At 43.2% G+C, this 17,628-nt stretch overlaps 1 protein-coding gene across 6 annotated transcripts in view; it reads right to left on the bottom strand.

Moving 5' to 3' along the window:
* PCGF5 (polycomb group ring finger 5) overlaps positions 1–16,014 on the bottom strand; it is a 103,789-nt gene extending 87,775 nt beyond the window's left edge. Inside the window, exons 1-3 of one of the 6 annotated variants that reach the window (XM_054033866.1) lie at positions 15,299–15,745; positions 14,897–15,065; positions 1,854–1,970 (exon numbers count right to left, since the gene is read on the bottom strand). The gene's annotated coding sequence lies outside the window, so the exon portion shown is untranslated. Of the gene's footprint in view, positions 1–1,853; positions 1,971–14,896; positions 15,066–15,298; positions 15,748–15,792 lie in introns of those variants that run through there. The other 5 variants (XM_054033867.1, XM_054033870.1, XM_054033864.1 and 2 more) reach the window with 5 other exon arrangements.
* Between the last annotated feature and the right edge of the window lie 1,614 nt (positions 16,015–17,628).

The following is a 17,628-nucleotide window of genomic DNA, read 5'->3' as shown; positions in this document are numbered from 1 at the left end:
TAATTTATATACTGGGAACACAATTAAATTAAATTTGTCCCCATATTCTACTTGCTATCTCTGTTGTGAATGCCTAAATAGTGTCCAGGCATATTTAGATATTTCTTACAACTTAATGCAAGAAAACATGGGTTTGTGGGATATAAACACTAGCTAAAAATCACTCACCTCTTAATTCTGTCTTTTCTCTCCATCTCCTTTTTACCCCAGGATTTGCAATTTAGCAGTTCAGCTGGAGACTCGTCTAACATTTGAATGAAATGTTTGTTGTATGGAAATCTCCATTATATTGCCTTAGGAATATAGCCAGATTACATCTCCACCTCATTTCTGCTGATGCATAGGTCTTTATTCAAACCTTTGTGTCATCTTGTTTAAACTATTGTTGTAGAGCCCTTTTAAGCTGTTTTGCCCTGCATGCCATTAATAGACTTCAGCTGGTACAAAATGCCACAGCTAGAATTCTGCTTGGCATCTAATAGTAAGAGCATAACTTCAGTTTTGATCAGTAGACACTACATAAGTGTTCTTATTTAAGGGCATAGGTGTATGGACCTAGACAATTTGCAGTATGTCAAGAGGCCATGCAATCTTACACTATGAAGATTTATTAGGAAGATTAAAAAAAGAAAGCAAATATATGAAACCACCAAAGGAAGCTTTATCGCCAATCTAGATCTAACCTCTGCCCCCAAACAGTGCTGAAAAATAAACAGTTTCCAAACGAGGGGTGACTGACTCCAGGCAGACAACATGAAATGTAACAGTATATGAAGATTTAGTCTGAGACTTTAAATAGGCAAGTTATGGAAACAACAACAATTAGTCACAAAAATTAAAATGTTCTTTTTTTAATTGTAGCATTACTAAATCCCTTGAGTGAGTCTAAACTTTCCTTGGTATGTCGTCTCACATACTTATGACAAAATCAGATTTCATTGGTAAAGCCCCCCTTTCATGCTGATTTCAGGCTCACAGGTGTAGAGCATGTAAATCCACGTATTTTCTTTTCACAACCTTGGTATAACAAGGCAAACTTTGGTCCCTTAATTCAGTGGGAATTTTGTGAGTGATTTCAGTGGGATAATGGGACCAGGGACTCTGGTATGTAAAATTGAGGTAGGATTATCTAGATTAACATGGCATGCCAATATCTTCTTCAGTTATAAATGAATCATTCAACTACCTTTTGGCTTTACATCGAGGGGGAATGGAGTAAAAGGTATTATACGTCCCCCTCCCTACTTCCTTGTATAATTTTAAACAACACTCAAAATTCAACAGGTCCTAAATAATCCTATTTGATTATGAATATTGCTGTTTAACTTTCTGCTTAGTTGCTTAAATCTTCGCTTAAGAACAGATGCAATGATTTTAAAATGTTCTCTGTTTATTATAATTTAATACATAATTATAGCAAATTTTAACTGATATTGTGCAGAGTATTTATTGCAATATGTTCTGATTTTTGAAAGGCAATGTGCCTGATAGTTTCAGAAAAAGTTATGCAACTATTGAATAAATAATCGGAGTCAATATTTCTAACAACGTCATTTCAAAACCTAGTGCTAGAAGGTAATGGCCTGGTAATGCTACATATAAGGAATCAAGACACTATACAACCTATTACTTCAAGCTTGAAGAGAAACAGGCCCCATGTGCAGTAGAGGCAATACTGTTTTAGCCAAAATCATATTTAAATATTGTTCTTCCAGTAAGAATGGTTTCAACACTGCCTGGCCAGTGTTGACCAAGGAGAACTGTTTTACAAACTGTGCTCTATATTAGGTCAGGTTTCTCTTCCAGGATAGACGCTGTCCTAAAGTCCAACAAAAATATTTGTAGTTTCATACCAGCACTTGTACTCTAGATTCTGCTCCGGGATACTTCCTTGTTTTCTTTGTGGTATATTCAAGTTTCTTCTGATTCCTTAATTTATCTTCTACCTGGAGTTTTCACCAGCTCCTCATCTTTGTAAGATAACCAGCAACATGCAAAGGAAAAGAACAAAATGATTAATGAAAATTAAAACCTTTGAAATATAAAATCTTGAAAATAACCCTAATAAAAAGAAATGCCACATTTGCAGGAGGGGGAAAGAACAAGGATGAAAGATTTGAAACAGGAATGTACCAGAAGAACACACAAAATATATATAGCACACACAGCAAAAAAAATTTAAACTGAAAATATTTAATGGATGCACATGCTGCTTACTCATCACAATATAATTCTCTACAGTCTATTTGCTGCCATTTTTAGTTGCATGAGCCTCAGTGCACGCACAACTGTGGTAGGAGGGAAAAGTTACTCTAGTCTAGCAGGAGCGAAAACACAATAGCAGCAGTGGGGTCATGTGACACCTCTGATTATTGGGCTAAACTGTTACCATCATTAATTCCAGCAGTTTGTTCTCTTACCTAAGGAGAGAGCCAATAGTTGAAGAAGACATCATACAAAAGAGGTGTGATCTTCTCTGAATTACAAAACCCTCCCATACCAGACACTCAGGAAACAGCTCCTGCTGATATGAAACTCGGTGATGCCTAAGAAATGTCTTCCATTTGGGTAGAAAAGCATAGGAAACTGTATTAAGGCCCAATTCCATATTTTAAAGAAATGTTTGGGTGAATACAGTAGGTCCCACTCACTCTAGCGAGCCTGAGTAATCCTGTTTGAGATATTTAAAAAAATGTTTCTAAAATCTTTAATCTGAAGTATCTTGGATATGCTTCTATTATCCCACTCTCCCACAAGTGCCTTCTCACCCCTCATGCATGAGCACCTTCCACAAACAAATCCATAACTCCACTGCTGCGTCCTCCTCAAGTTCCATAGGCATCTGTTGTGATGGCTATGGAACACAGATGTCTGATAATGGTTAGGAAGGTGGGGAGCTGGGACAACTTTTAAAAACAACCTCCACAGCACCTTTGTACCTACAAATTACACACCCAGGTAGTCTATGAAAGACATGGTGGTATTACTGTTGCCTCTCCTAATCCTGGTTTGTCTATCACACTCATTTGTTTAGACTGAAAAAAGTCTTTGGGATAGGGACTGCCTTTTCCTATATATTTGTAAAACACCAACCTCCGGTTGGAGTCTCAAGACACTACTGTAATATAAATAATAATTACAAGCAAAAAAAGTTAAAAGAATTCAATCCTCTTTGTGTGTATGCACGATACAGCCTTTAATGACATCACCATATATCAGGGGGTAGCCGTGTTAGTCTGTATCTACAAAAACAACAAGGAGTCTGGTGGCACCTTAAAGACTAACAGATTTATTTGGGCATAAGCTTTCGTGAGTAAAAACCTCACTTCTTCGTTTTTCCAACACCTATCCATTCAGTTAATGGGTGGTTATTCAATATTTTTTTAGTCTCCCCATTCAGTGTGCGGCCTCAGGCCTTATTTACAGCACATAGCTCCCTCCTGCACTAAATACTAATATTCAACTTTCTCCTCGCCATTTCTGTGTTGCTGATTGCTATAACATCTGAGGACTTCACAAACATCAATAAATTTATCTTCAGAACATGCTGTGAAATTAGGTGATACTATTATCCCCATTTTGCAGATGTGGGAACTGAGGCACGGACAGATTAAATTCAAAATTGTCAACAGGGTCCTCCAATTTTGGGTACCTACTTGAAATACCGAGGGTCCAATTTTTTAGGGTACTTGACACACTATAGCTCTCTTTATGTTCGAAGTACAGCTCCATTTGGCTTCAGTGGCAGCTGAGAGTGCTTATCACTTCTACAAACCTGGCTATAAGTGTCTCATGTTGGGCACCCACGAAACAGGAATACAGAGTTAGTGGCCAACTCAACATTTTGAGTAACATGACTTGCCCACCATCCCTTAGTACTTCTTTGGCAGAGGCAGGAACAGGCTCCGGGAGGGTGGGGCCGGGGATGAGAGGTTTGGGGTGCAGGAGGGGGCTCCATGCTGGAGCCAAGGGGTTCAGAGTGCAGGAGAACTCAGGGCTGGGACAAGGGGTTAGGGTGCAGGAGGGGGTGTGGGCTCTGGGGTGGGGCCATGGATGAGGGGTTTGGGGTGCAGGATGGGGCTCCAAGCTGGAGCAGGAGGTTGGGGTGCAGGAAGGAGTGGAGCAGGGGGTTGAGGTGCGGGAGAGGACTCAGGCTGGGGTGCGAGAGTTCAGGACACAGTTGCCAACTTTCATGTGGTAAATAAGAACCCCAACTTTAACAATAAGCCAAAAATCAAGCTAATCCCATTTCAAAACAAGGCCCAAACAAGCCAATCCCTAAGAACCCCAATGCTCTATATGACTAGATCCCCCCCAGCGTGCAGTCTGGGACTGTGGTGGGTCTGCTGTGCACCCCTAACTCTCTCCCCCCTTTGCCCCCCCTTGCCCCTGCTTGCTGGGAGCCGATCAAAAAAAAGAAGCAACAAGCTACAACCAGCCAAAAACTGGCCAACAAACAACTCACAAGCCAATTAAGCCAAAACCAAGTGCAATTTCTGCATTTTTTTTCCACGGGTTTGGCATGTCTGGTTTGGGGTGCAGGCTCCAGCCAGGCAGCGCTTACCTCGGGCGGCTCCTGGAAGCGGCCAGTCTGGCTCGTAGGCTCAGGAGCAGCCAGGTGGCTCTGTGCGCTGCCCCTGCCTGCAGGCACCATCCCCGAGCTCCCATTCGCCATAGTTCCCGGCCAATGGGAGCTGCAGAGATGGCAGTCGGGGCAGGGGCAGCACGCAGAGACCGCCCTTGCACCTAGGAGCCAGACTGGCCACTTCCAGGAGCCTTGCGGAGCCAAGGCAAGTAGGGACCAGACTTTTAGTGGCCTATTAAAATCTCCCAGATTGCTTTCAATAGTCACCGGGAGATTGATGCCAATTCCGGTAGACTCCTGGCCAGTCCAGGAGTGTTGGCAACCCTATCTTTGGGAGATAGAAAGGACTGATTCTTCAGATTACCTCATCTTTGAGGGAACATTAAGAATTGAGGATCTGTACAAGTAAGAGTTTGATTCCCCTACGGAGCTATATTAGAGGCTCAAAAAGACTTTGGCAAACACTTAAAATACGATAGAAAACCCCCACTAATTTACTATTGAGTCTTCATGCAAAGAATAGTAAATCAGTATGACTGCAGAGGTTTCAAAGCTAATAGGCTCTCATGACTCTGACCTATAAACAGACATTTGTTAAATACCAGAAGATTATTCTGATAGTGGAACTGTAATACTTTTGTTCAATTAAAAGAAATGTATGTTTACAAAAAAGTGTCTAATGTAACTGAACATTCAGATCAGAATTCAAGTCCTGTTGTTCACTGGAGATACAGATAGGTCTAATGTTGCAGACAAACAATGGCTAAATGATAATCTATTTGATAGGGATGAGGATTCTCATTAATAATATCATAATGGGTCTAACATAGTGTTCTGATTTCCTTAGAATATGGATCACTTTGAGTACACAGTTCTCCTTTTCCTGTTGTCCAGGACCGGGTATAGAAACACTAGTTAACAGGGTGGTGGTTCATCTATACAAACATATACATCTTTCTTTTTAATTTATCCTCCCACCACTTCAGGTGTGGAAGGTGTCCACCAATTTCTGCCACTTATTTAGCTTTTGCCCTGGTCTCTTCAGGCTCCTGAGTGTCATGTTGATGGATTTGACTTCTTTCACTATTGTTCTGTGTAATGTTTCTCTAGGTCACCCTCTTTTACTCTTCTGTAATATTTGTGATTAGAATGGCCACAAAGGAAATCTCGCCAATGAAGAACATCAAGTTATTGGGGAACACTGCAGCTAATGAAAGACATGATCCCATATGCCTCATACACAACTACAGGAAAATGTGCTTGTCACACCAGAACTCAAGAAAAATTAGACTCACCTAAGCAGAACACCACCAAAAATGAATCACTATGTATCATCAGTGAAATAATCACACCTCAGAGAGGGGCGGTATCAAATATGTGAGTTTAGGGAATCTGTCTGTGTAAAGCTTATATATTCTAGTTGATTTTATTAACACTATGTATATAAAGTGACCCTCACTGTATACTGAATCAGCCATTTGCTAGCAAAGACTGGTCATGAATCTCACAAACCCTATCAGGAAGCTGTTTCAGGACAATCAAGAAGTCATTAACACTGAATGCCTCTACCTTGATGGAACAATTGTTACTCTAAAGCAGGGGTAGTCAATTATTATTTGTCAAGGTCCAAATTTCTTGGGCAAGGTCTAGTCAAGGTCCAGACTCCAGAGAAAAATAATAATAATAAAAAAATAACAATAATGATATAATAACTAAATAAAAAGATTTTGAGGTCAGTTCAAAAGCATCTGGTGGTCTGGATTTGGCCCCTGGTTCGCCTAGACAACCCCTGCTCTAAAGAGTGTGTGACCAGGCTAAAGGAAGCTGGTTCTCCCAGGTTGCCTGAGGGGGAGAGGTTGGAGCAATAAACAATCCTGAGTAAAAATGAAACTGTCACAGTTTGAATGAACAGCACCAACTCAGATTTTCTTTCTTTTTTTTAAACCAGAACAGATTCAATAGGAAGGCACCATCAGTTTGAAAGGAAACTTACTCTTGAAATTTTGAGCAAAGCCGGATGTTATAGAAAAGCCCCATTGAAACCAATAAAGAATTGCTAAAAATCCAGCCTCTCTCTGAATTCAATGGAAAATCTCTTGTGAAACCAATGGAAAATTTTGGATCATATTCAGTGTTGTAACAAATACAAATTATGATCCAAATTTTCAAAGGATCATACAAAGAAAAGTGCACACATCAGTAGGGGATTTCAAATGCACACACACATAGAACATCAGGCATTGCACTTGTGTATGTGCATGTTATTTTAAATGCATGTGCATGCATCCACTAGTCACTGGTGGATACCCAAGAGTTGATCCTTAGCTGTGAAGAACAGCTTTGATTTTCTGGACCAAACTAGAGCCTGGATGGTATTCTGATGCTGTTTTCCCTCTTTGGTGAATAATGCTATTACACTTGCATTAACTAGTAGTGATGTTTCTGTAAGGGACTCCTGGGACTCTTAATCTCTTGTCTCATTTCCAGTAAATCAACTACTCATCTTTAACACCAACACTATCCCCACTGGATAAAAAACAGAACTCATCTCATTTGGCTGTCTGATCATCTAACTAGCACTGAAATGCCACCTGAACAGTATTACATTTTATTTTTACGGTAGCAGTCATTTTAGATACTCACTGCTGATTGGGAAATTCCAGTTCTTAATAAAGTCTTGATCCTGACCGAGGCTACTAAGCCCTACCACAATATCAAATATTATTAATAAATATAATTAATTACATACATGTGACTTCCAACTGCAGGCATTATGCATATACGTGAATAGAACAATGGTTCTCAAACTCTGACCTATGGACTACCAGTTGTCCATGGAATTTTTGCTCATGGTCAGCAGAACAAAATATTTTGAGAACCAAGAAGTGGGTGACTAGGGAGTGGGGAAGGTGGAAAGGGGAGATGGTTCCATAAGAGGGTCTTTTTCACATGATGGTCCACAGGATGAAATGCTAGAAAACTACTGGGATAAAATATTTGTAACATCCTAGTTTCATTTCTTATATAAGTCCAAGTTCCACAGCCCTTACTCTCATGAATAGTCCCACTGGGAACAGAATTGAGTCCAACATGCTATTCCCACAGGTCAACAAAATATAAAATGTAATTAATATGGGTATGATATCACACACCCATATTAACTGTATTGATTGAACGTGTATTGAAACCAACTTGCTTCTTTTCTACACGGAATGCTAAGACATTTTTTTTTTTTTAGAAATCTTTTATATTAAAAATAATGTATACAAGAATACACCATCTTAAAATTCTAAAGAGAAATCACTTATGTTCTGCTTAACGATATCACCAGAAACCCTCAATGGCTGTATATCTTTGTATGAGACAGTTACTCATCTATATGTTCATACACCAAGTTGTTCACTTTTACTTAGGGTTACCAGCCGTCCGGGTTTCCCCAGACATGTCCGGCTTTTTTAGCTTTAAATGGCCATCCGGGGGGGATTTCTAATAAGGTAGAAATGTCCGGGATTTCCCCCTTCCCCTCACGCAGAGTGCAGTGCGGCTGATTGGACGGCTGTGCCTGATTGAAAGCCGCTCGCAGCCACTGGGGCCTCTAGCAGCCAGAATCCCTCCCCCTCCCCCGCAGAGCAGTGCCTTATTTGTTTGGCTGCACGTGGAGCCCGCAACTCTCCCTTGGCCTGGTGGGGGGGCAGGCATGGGACAGGGAACGGGGGGGTTAGATTGGTCGGGGGTTCGGGGGGGGCTGTCGGGAGAAGGGCGTATAGAGAGCGGTTGGGGCAGTCAGGAGACAGGGAGCAGGGAGACTTAGATAGGGGGTGGGGTCCTGGGAGCAGTTAGGGTGGGGGGGACAGGTAGGGGGATTCTGAGGGGGGTGGGAAGTGGGAGGGGGCGGGGCTAGGGCGGCACCCCGTGTCCTCTTTTTTGATTGTTGAAATATGGTAACCATACTTTTACTGCAAAGTAAATTGGGGGGGGAGGGAAGGAGAGGGGAGGTTGTTTTTTTGTTACAGAACAACAGGTGCAGGGAATACATTACTATTGAAAGACTGGAAACAGCAAGTTACAGCCTAAAATATTCCATTAGGCAACTCTTCTAGTCCTAAAAATTGACCCAAGAATTGCAATAATTTAAAGATATATAAATGTAATATGTATCGCTATATTGTAATTCACATATTTACTATCCTCCAGAGTAGTACCAATAAAAAAAATCACCCTTATAAGAATAATATGAAGATAAATTGTCTTTCTACAGTATAGTAACACCACAGTATTTGGTTTTATATAGCCTTTTTTCCATAGTCAACATATCCCAAATCACTTCCCAAAGCACTGGAGTGACTATAAACAAATGCAATTTGCTAAACTGTTGACTTTTTCCACTAGAAACCAAGTCCATAGCTGAACCAAATTCCAGTCTGAGAGCAGCACAGGACATTTTGTCCATAGAAATTCATTTTGTTTTTGTTTTTTAAACAATGTTCAAATTTTAATTTTCTTAGGGTTTAATTTTGCCATCAGTGACTCTTGTGCACGTGCCCTTGTAGTTGTTGGAGCTTCACAGGAGTCACCAAGGGCAAAATCTAGGCTTACTTGTTTTCATTCTTGCTACTATTTGTTTAATGCTATTTGTCTTGTATAATGCGCCGGTGCTTGGGGAGAACACTCTTTTATCCCTGCAGTAAAATGTTGTGGGTTTGTTTTTGTTTTTAAAGACTTGGGCAAATTCCTAAACCTATAATCATTTTAAACATTTATATTATCGCAGCACCTAAATGACAAACTGAAAGTTGTTAGAAAAAGCCATATGGATGGCCAACAATTAAAAAAATGTATCAGGGTGAATAGATTATTGGTGTGCACTACAGAGTGCAAGTGAATTAGGAAACAATACCTTTACTACTGAGGATTCAGTACTCTTTGAGAGCTGAACAACTCCCAGCAACTTCCATATACAATTTTTAAGCCCCTCTGAGAAGGAAAGCATTTTTCTCCTTGAGTCTCCTCAGTAGTACCTTTTGGGCAAATAAGATTATCATTGTACTTAAGGCAAAAAGGTCACAAAATAGTTGTTTGAAACAGGGACATTTCCATCCCTTTCTGTCTTTAAGATTCTTCATTGAAAAGTTCTTCATGAAAAACAAATTCTGGACAAAGAACTAAGAAAACTGCTTGCAAGTGCATTTCAATATGTCTTCCAATGCTTCTTGCAGTACACGGTGCACGAGAGGCCAGACTGGCTGAATGAGTGGAGAACAGAACATTAAGGACATTTGAAGGGCAAAATTCTGCAGTGAATTATAGTCTGTAAACGCCACTGACATCAGTAAAGAGGCATAGGGTGTCAGTCAGTGCAAATTTGCCTGGAAGCTGCCAATATCTATTTGTTGGAAAGAGTGAAAGCCTCCAGTCCAGAGTGATGGAACTGAAGATAAAGAAATTTAAGCGGTTAGTTAGTTCAAATTCAATTAACATTTTAAAACTAAATGATATGAACTTGCTACTGAGCTCCATTCAGTTAAAATAATTGTATACCTTATGCAACTTAACACTAAGCCGGAGGAAGCCCATTTAGAAAAAAAAACAAGAAAAAACAAGAAAAAACAAAAAAACAACACCTCTCACTTGGCACCAAGCAGAATAAACCTACAACCCAGCAAACATGGAGCTGCAACACTCATGCAAATAGACTGTGATATCCAAACATCTTCAAGGGCTGAGGGGTTAACCTTTTTTTTTTTCCCCCTCTTTCCTATTTTCTTTATTTAAAATAACCAGTTTGTATTTGTAATTCACACATCAACCCAGCAAAAGCACTCCAAGTTTACAAATACATACATTTAAGGTAATGGCATAAAGGAAGAAAATTATTTAGTCTCAGAAGATGACAGAACAAGCAGCAATGTCCTAACCCTAAGGAACAAAAAGGTGTGGGTAGCTATTAGGAAAGTTCTTGGGGACTGGATGGATTTGGCAATTAGTAATGGGAAATGAGCATTTCATCTTTAGGTTACCAGATCAAATGTGAATAGGGTCAGTAGTCACTATAAATTGTTACCATATGAGGGCCGTTCAGTGTTTTACATGTAAAAAGAGGTGGTGGCGGCAATAGTTCAGTCCCTACTTGACAAGTGAAAATATGTATCCTTCATATCACAAAACCACCACAAAGGTACCTTTATAGCCAAATTTCATAGAGAGAACAAAGAATGGAGACTGAAACACCACTTCTCCCCATACGTACACTTAAAAGTTGTCTTGCCACATGATTGAGGTTGCTGCCTGTGCTATACCCCTTCTGTTGATAAAGGGCTTCAGTCTCAAAGACTGTCAAGCTGGCACTTTTCACAACTATTTTTTCAATCACTGTAGTGGTTAAGAAAAGTACAATAGAGGACTAGACTATCAAGGGAAATGGTCAAGGAACCAATACCACAGAGATTCAAGAACAGGTTAGATAAGGCATTAACAGGAATGATGGAGTGAATGGAGAATGGAAGTTGGTAGATTCTGTTACACAGTGGTCTTTTCTGGCCCTACTCTCTTTTATATTTTGATTTATATTTAACTAGCAAAATAAATTCAACCTATTTTATTACCTTGCACAACATGTAGGAATTGGCAACAAATATCTGTGTATTTTATAATGAAACAAAATTTACAATCTCTCAATTTTACTTTGAATCCCATGGCGTACACCGAACACAAAAGAAAAAAGTGGAGCAGATAGTCCATTTTCTTACTTATTTAAGTGTAGTTCCACTTTTGTGCCAAATAGTACCCAAATAGAATATGGATTTTCTTCTTTTTGTCTGTTTGTTGCTGTTTTAAAGAAAATTCAATGAAAGAAACATTAATGCAGTGTTAATGTTGGTAATTTAATCAAACTAAATTTTCCACTTCTGTGTTAACATGGCCATATTGTACCCCTCTTTCTGATGAATATTTTATTCATTTAAATATACCTCCTGTTGTTTAGTGTGTCCAATATTGCCAAGCTACCACCGCTATGCAGACTAACCCGTGTTAACTCCTGAACTTCCTGATTTGAGTGTTAAAATGATTAGAGTGAACACTGAATTAATCTAGTCTTTTTTGCATCCAACTGCTACACTGCTGATATAGAATTGTTATTTATGAAGTGCCAGTGTGTTCACCGCTGTATGAACACAGAAGATGGTATGCCCCCTCTCCCCTAACAGTAATGTATGAGACACTAACTGTAACCCTGTTCATGAACATGTTTGCTTTCATGAGAAGAGCTGCAGGTATGGAGCTCAGCCCATTAGAGATAAGTAGGGCCCTACCAAATTCCAAGCTGTGAAAAACGTGTCATGGAGTGTGAAATCTGGTCTTGTGTGTACTATTACCCTATACAATACAGATTTCACAGGGAAGACCAGCATTTTTAAAACTGGGGGTCCCGACCCAAAAGCGGGCTGCAGGGGGAAGTCATGGTATTGCCACCCTTACTCCTGTGCTGCCTTCAGAGCTGGGTGGCCAGAGTGTTGTGGCTGCTGGCTGGGCACCCAGTTTTGAAGGCTGCACCCCACCAACAGCAGTGCAGAAGTAAGAGTGCCAATACCATACCATGTATCAGGGGGTGGCCGTGTTAGTCTGTATCTACAAAAACAACAAGGAGTCTGGTGGCACCTTAAAGACTAACAAATTTATTTGGGCATAAGCTTTCGTGGGTAAAAACCTCACTTCTTCATGCCACCCTTACTTCTGCGATGCTGCCTTCAGAACTGTGTGGCATGAGAGTGGCAGCTGCTGGCTGAGGGCCCAGCTCTGAAGGCAGCAGCACAGAAGTAAGGGTGGCAATAAGATACCATGCCATTCTTACTTCTGCACTGCGGCTGGCAGCAGTGCTGCCTTCAGAGCTAGGTTTCCAGCCAGCAGCCACCGCTCTCCAGCCACTCAGCTCGAAGGCAATACTGCAACTTCCCTATGATAACCTTGCTACTCCTACACACAGGGCCAGCTTTAGGCCGATTCAGCCGATCCGGCTGAATTGGGCCCCGCGCTAAGAGGGCCCCGCGCCACAGCTCTCCACCCCGCCCCCAGATCACTTCCCCCTCCTCCCCTCCTCTGCACGCTCCACCCCCTGCTCCTCCCCCACCCCTGCTTCCCGCGAATCAGAGGTTCGCGGGAAGTCTGAAAAGAAGCAGGGGCGGGCAGGCAGCACCTGGTAAGCGGAGTCAGGGGTGTGGGAGGGGGACATGAGAAGCGCTCCGGGGAGGCGCGGCCCAGTCCGGCCCCGGACGAGCACCTCCGGCCCCAGCAGCTCCGGCCCCGGTTCTGGCCGAGCGCGCCGGCCCGGCCCGCTTGGCTTGGCTCCGTTCCGGCCCCCGCGGCTCGGCTCAGGTCCGGCCCAGCTCCCTTGGCTTGGACCGGGCCCGGCCCTCGCGGCTCGGCTCGGGCCCGGCCCCCGCGGCTCGGCTCGGGCCCGGCCCCCGCGGCTCGGCTCGGGCCCGGCCCCGGCTGAGCGGCTCCGGGCCAGACCCAAGCCCCACGACCCCGGCTGGAGCTCCGGCCAGAGCGGGGCCTGATTCCTGGGGGTGGGGCTTGTGGCAAGCCACGCCCCCAGGAATCGGGCCCCGCTCTTGCTAAAGCCGGCCCTGCCTACACAACCCCATTTTGAGTCAGGACCCCTACAGTTACAACACCATGACATTTGAGATTTAAATACCTGAAATCCAGAAATTTATGATTTTAAAAATCCTATGACCAATTGGAAATTGACCAAAATGGACCATGAATTTGGTAAGGCCATAGAAATAAAAATGTACGACGACCAGACAAGAAAGTGGGGGTTTAAATGAATGGAGACTGTCATATGCACACACGCACACTTGACACAGTATTTATGTTTTTGGATTGCAGGTGCCTGCATGTGTACAGCACTTTCCCCTGCTATACTTGGCTGCTTCATTCTTGAATGCAGGTTGGCACCACAGGGAAGGAAAGGAATTGTAAACTTCATGTCACTGCCTCCTCCATACAAGAAGACAGGAGACAGAAGTCAAGGAAAAGTGGAAGGTATGCAAATGGGATTCCAGAGAGAAGCTGTATACTAAGGACCCAGTAATAGTCTCAGTGGAGTCAATGGCCATCAACTTTAAAGGAGCAGGATCAGACTGTAGTTTATGTAAGGGTGCAACTGTAGCACATTTATTGAGTAAATTGGCTCAGCTTCCCCCCAAAATACAGAATGCTTGGACCAAACTTTTATTTTGAAATAGATCAATTATTTTGGCCTACAACCAAAACTCTTTTAAAAACCTTTGTATCTGACAAAGAATGTCCTTGGCCTATGTTTTACAGATATAACTATACAATTTCATATTTTTCCTATTCAAATCTGATTTAAAATAGCATACTGCATCCTGACCTGCACCCCAAATATCAGTGATGAGATATTGGCAACCTTAATATCATTTAAGATAGTAAGGAAATCAAAGGGTTGGTTAGTTCATAAAGGCAGAGGTTACCACTCAATGAGCTCTCTTCTTACTGTGCCAAGAAAATAACAGTTTATGTTGCAAGACTTTCACAGCTCATGAACTAGCCTCAGGAAACCGGGGTGGGTTTTTGAGTGCAAAGTACATCCTACCCCCCTCCCACTGTTTCAGAAACTGACATTGATCTTTCACTATCAACAACAATGTATTTTGTGTGTGTATGTACACACGTGTGAGAGAGATGATTCACCAGCCTTTATTCCATAGAGAAGATGATTCATTCAGTCATCTCCAGATCATACTAACATACTAAACATGCTCAATAACAAAGCAAAAACCCAAGTTCTTAAACTTTTTTGCTCAAATATTTATTTTTTAAAAGTGAGATATATCCAGAGTAAGAGGAAGGAAATGTGCAATGAGGAAATACAATGGGCTATATTTCATTTCCACCACAACCGTTGGAAAACGCACCCAACAGTATGTGTAAAAAGAGCTCATCAGTTTTGCCTGGGGGCTCAGACAGGTGTGTCTGCCGGTTCTGCGCTAGCTATATCCTTTGGGCCATGACTAGTCCTCGATCCCCAACTACTTGAAGAGAGAAATGCACAAGAGCAGCTTTCTATGCAACAGAGGACTTCTGTCTCTCTTCTTATATAATAATCCAGCCTAACCAAAACGGACGCCAACCACCCTGCCATGGAGCATTAACTAGAGATAATTACCCTAGAAACAGATGGTCTAGACCAGAACCTATTCCTCACTAACTAACCACCTAGGCTCTTTGCTAGGAAAATCCTTGGTGGAAGCACACGCAGAAGCCAAATGCAAACCTGCTTGTTACCGAACAGCGAATGTGCTGCTGCTGCTGCTCTGTCCCCAGCAGGAAGCTACAAGCATCACAAACTGCAGCAGCGTCTTCCAAACACATTTCAGGGTCTCTCTCTCTCTCCCCCTCTCTCCAGCCAGAAATCTCAGCTCGTTCAGCCTCTGCCCGCACTGAAGCAGGCTCTCTAATTAAAGGGAAATAAAGGAGAAAGTTACTCTGTGGCTCTCTGCTCCAGTCCCTTGGAGCCCCTGTCACATCCCTCCTGCCAGCCTGCCTCGCTGCTGCTGCTCTTCCCTGCAACATGATTCAACAGCAATGTCACGTTAAGCAACTTGTTACGACACCTGCTCGCCCCCTGCACCCCAGAACACGCTCCCCAGCCCCCTGCTCGGGCGTGCGGGCAGACGGATCCCTTACCTTCCCTCAAGAGGCCCTGAGCTTGGGGGGAGCGCGGGCGGCGGGGAGGCGGGTAACGGTAGGGCGCTCCGGAGCCGGAGGGCGGGGGAGGCTGCGGGAGCCAGCCGGGGGAGAGCACGGCGGAGCGGAGTGCGAGGGAGCGGCGCGGGGGGCGGAGGAGTTTCCCAGGCTTGTTTACGCATTGCTGCCCTGTTCCGCGCGCACCCCGCACGCTCTGATTGGACACAAAGTGGGGCACAGCCTGTCGCCGCCCGCCTGCCCTCCGAGCCACGCCGCCGCTGCTTGGCGCTGGCCCGGGCCGGTAGGGGCTGCGGAGCCCCGCAGCGGGGCCGGGGACCCACCGCCCGCTCTAACCTCCCTGCCCCAGGAGCTGCCCTCCCCGGCGCCGCAGATGCTCAGACGCCCGGCCGCTGGGGCCCCGATGAGCATGTGCACAGCGGCTGCACAGGCCCAGTCGCGCAGGGAAGCCCCAGCGAGGCTGCTGCCGCCCTTACCCGGCCAGCTGCCTGGCTGAGGTGCCTCGGGCCCGGAGCAGCACGGGGAGGCGCACGCTTCTCGGGCGTGCAGGTGGTGGAGGAGCGGAGCGGGCTGGCGGCGAGGAGAAGAGGGGGTGCTGAGAGCAGATGACGAGGGACACACGAATAACCCGCCGGATTTTGCATTCTGAACTGGACACTGAGAGAGAAACATCTCGTGTGTGTGACAGTCAAACCCACCCTAAATATCTGCCCGTGTGCTTGGATTGCGTCCCCGTGTGCTCGGCGCGGCGCCCTATTCCAAAGCCGCAGCTGGAGCGTGTAAACTATCCACGTTTCAATCTATTTATCTGTCCCCTTCAGTTCGGTCTCTTGGCATAAACCTCATCTCTCCCTCTGCTTACTCCGTAAGGAAAGCAACAGGTCGTCACTACACGCACACGCTTTTACAAATAGATGAAAAAAAAAGCTCTGTTACAAGTTGTGATGCACATTACTGCTTCGGACAATGGTAGTTTCAGGCAGCCCTTGGTTCCTTTTCCGATAAAATGATAGAATATCAATTTTGGATAGAGTGCAACCTAAAATAGTGCTTTGTGAAACAGCTCATGTAGAAAAATGCCACATCGTTCTCCCTTATCTCCCATCAAAAGCCCATTCAGAACTTAAACATAGAGTGGGGTTGTTTTATTATTGCTGTTGTGTTGATTGTGACTGGCATTATGACTGATAATTTCTAGTGTTAAAACCAAGGAAATAATGAGCTCTTTATAATATAATTTGAATTTACTAAATTATTAATTATTTTTTGGTTAAAGCAACTCAGATTACTTTCCCATTCTCCCTCCCAGCTTTAGATGATGTTTTACAGTTGCAATAAATACAGTATCCCTGTATTTTGGTATTGATGTTCTACATAGGCTGTAGCTCTTCATAATGGAAGTCCCATCTTGCTATTTCATTGGGTGCCTTTGGAGTTTCAGTGAGTCAGTTTCTCTGTGTTTCCTTCTTTTTACTAGACAAGTATTCATGTTCTTCTCACTAATAACAGAAGCTTGGGTGCCCAGTTGTTGCATTGCATCTTGCATGATGTTCAGCAGTAGTCCCCTTGCTGGAACCATTTCATGGCAGAGTGTGAATCCAACATTTTTGTTCTACAAACCATCTGTCTTGGTCACTGCTGATGGTGTGTAGGAGCTGTTTACAGGACAAATCAACTGTCTTTCAATCTTCTGGAGCTTCTTTTGCGAGGGAGTAGTTACTGGGTCCTAAGGCCGTGGTTATCAACATGGGGTACATCAACTCATTTAGATATTTGCCTAGTTTTACAACAGGCTACATAAAAAGCAGTAGCAAAGTTAGTACAAACTAATTTCATAAAAATAATTACATCTCTACCGCGATATAACGTGACCCGATATAACACGAATTCGGATATAACGCGGTAAAGCAGTGCTCGGGGGGGGGGGGCGGGTTGCGCACTCCAGCGGATCAAAGCAAGCTTGATATAATGCGGCAAGATTTTTTGGCTCCCGAGGACAGCGTTATATTGGGGTAGAGGTGTACTTGTTTATACTGCTCTATATACTATCTATATATATTCACATGTAAATACAATATTTATATTCCAATTGATTTATTTTATAATTATATGGTAAAAATTAGAAAGTAAGCAACTTTTCAGTAATAGTATGCTGTGACACTTTCATATTTTTATGTCTGATTTTGTATAACAGGGTTAAAAAAAAACTAGATAAGTTCATGGAGGATAGGTCCATCACTGGCGATTAACCAGGATGGGCAGGGATGGTGTCCCTAGCCTCTGTTTACCAGAAGCTTGGAATGGGCAAGAGG

This window comes from Malaclemys terrapin, chromosome 7 (assembly GCF_027887155.1).
Source record: "Malaclemys terrapin pileata isolate rMalTer1 chromosome 7, rMalTer1.hap1, whole genome shotgun sequence".
NCBI classification, from domain to species: Eukaryota; Metazoa; Chordata; order Testudines; family Emydidae; genus Malaclemys; species Malaclemys terrapin.
The sequence above is the reverse complement of the archived record's forward strand: the minus strand, read 5'-3'. Positions and strand labels throughout refer to the sequence as shown.